The sequence below is a fragment of the Etheostoma cragini genome, chromosome 13 (genome assembly GCF_013103735.1).
Source record: "Etheostoma cragini isolate CJK2018 chromosome 13, CSU_Ecrag_1.0, whole genome shotgun sequence".
NCBI classification, from domain to species: Eukaryota; Metazoa; Chordata; class Actinopteri; order Perciformes; family Percidae; genus Etheostoma; species Etheostoma cragini.
Window position 1 is genome coordinate 25,985,519 of NC_048419.1, and position 2,253 is coordinate 25,987,771.

Genomic DNA, 2,253 nt, shown 5'->3' on the forward strand with positions numbered 1-2,253 from the left:
GTGTGTGTGTGTGTGTGTGTGTGTGTGTGTGTGTGTGTGACGAATGTGAGTCGACCAGCAGAAGAAAATAAACAGCAAAGTATTTCCTGTGGGCAGCAGAGACGCTGCAACACATCTTAACTTCAGGTCCTCACAGCCAATCACAGCCTTGCAGCTCTGTTCAGCCAATCACAGCCCTGCAACTCTGTTCAGCCAATCACGGCCATGCAGCTCTGTTCAGCCAATCACAGCACACTCACTCCAGTCCTCACTAAGACCAAGAGACTGGATCACTCCAATCCTCACTAAGTCCAAAAGAGTGGATCACATCACTCCAGTCCTGATTGCCTACAAACAATATCACCTAAATGTGGGATAACCTCTAAAATGTGGACGCAGGCGGCTTGTCAGGTGACGCCGGCTGGTCGGCAACAGAGAAGGACTTCTGGAGGCCGAGCATGACGGTGAAGGTGAAACCCCCCTGTAAACCTAGTAGGATGTCCAGGACTCTCAGGAGACCAGCGACAAAGACAAAATCAGTATGGAGGCCTGTGGCAAAGACGGAGTCCATCTGGAGGCCAAACAGGAGACGGGTCAGCTGATCTTGAACCAGGTGAAGAGTCAGCTGATCTGGAACCAGTTGAAGGGTCAGCTGATCTGGAACCAGGTGAAGAGTCAGCTGATCTGGAACCAGTTGAAGGGTCAGCTGATCTAGAACCAGTTGAAGGGTCAGCTGATCTAGAACCAGTTGAAGGGTCAACTGATCTGGAACCAGGTAAAGGGTCAGCTGAGCTGAAGACCACCAACAAGGCACTAGGATCAGGACTCGGCCACGGACAGAACACGGCAAGGAGTCTCTGGATCATCAATTTTCCTGAGGTGCTGTTACGGTCACGGCACAATCTCTGAGGCAGCGGCAACCAGCACAGTTTCTTAAGTAGGCTACTGGACAATGGAACAGTCTCTGGTGTCTGGCACGGCACCAGCATAGTCTCTGGAGCGCTGGGCGCCGGGCACCAGCACAGTCCCTGGGAGAGTCAGCATAGACTCTTGTCCGATGCACAACACCGAGGATTCTGGGCCACCGCACAACACCGAGGATTCAGTTCCACCGCACAACACTGAGGATTCTGGTCTACTGCACAACACCTAGGACTCTGGACTCTGCTCTACTCACAACACCGAGGACTCTGGTAGATTGGCTTGGAGACAGGAAAGCCAAATTCCTGGTCCATAGCCTGCTAGCGCACCTCCTAAAGTGCCTAGAAAAGGCATGAAGACCAGGGAGACCAGGAAGACCAGGAAGATTAGGAAGACTAGTAAGACCAAGAAGACCAGAAGACCATGAACACCATGAACACCAGGAAGACCAAAAGACCAAGAAGACCAGGAAGACCAGGAATACCAAGAAGACTAGGAAAACCAGAAAGACCAGGAAGAATAGGAATACCAGGAAGACCAGGAAGACCAGGAAGACTAGCCACAAGGACATGAAGCAAAAATTATCCGACATATGTCTTGAGCCATCAAGACAGGAATTAAAACTAGACTAGACCAGGAAGAAGATGGAGAATTCAAAATAAAACAGGAAACACAACATCCAGACACTCACCTGGCGGTCATTGCACCATGCCGAAGGCTTCCTGGCTCCTGATTGGTTGAGATAATATTATTAGTAGTAGTATAACTATATGTGTTATTATTATTGTTATTAGATGGTTATTTATCCCTATTCATCTGCTGATATTCTAGTTATTTATAATCTAATCTTTTTATTATTTAATCTTTTCATTGATGTGTAAAATAAAGTTAAGACTCAAACCAGTATCTTTCACAATAAAAGTCTTTATTTTCATCAATAAACTGACTGCTGCTTGGTTACTTTCACAATAAAAGCTTTGCATCATCTCAGATGTTGATCCTCTGCTCTCAGATACACTTTAGATACTCAAGGTACTGCAGGTACTTCAGCTACTTTGGATACTCAAGGTACTTCAGGTACTTCAGGTACTTTAGGTACTTTCGATACATTTAAAAAACAGAAACAGTTTATAAAGACCTGCTGCTGCTCTTCTTCTTTTCTTAATCCTCTTCTTCTTCTTCTTCTTCTCTTAATACTCTTGTTTTTTACAGTTGTTTTTGTCTGTGTTTCTCTATCCTCTTCCTCTTCTTTTCTTCCTCTCCTCTTTTCGACTTCGTCGTCTCTTCAGTCTCATTCCAGACGGACGACGAATGGAAACGAACAGACTGACTCACAGCGAGAGAGGGGGAGGG

General features: G+C 46.4%; 1 protein-coding gene across 1 annotated transcript in view; it reads right to left on the reverse strand.

Annotated features, from left to right (window-relative positions):
• The window catches only part of LOC117956049 (arf-GAP with Rho-GAP domain, ANK repeat and PH domain-containing protein 1), a 31,475-nt gene that overhangs the window by 19,568 nt on the left and 9,654 nt on the right, over positions 1-2,253 (reverse strand). The gene's annotated exons all lie outside the window — the stretch shown is intronic.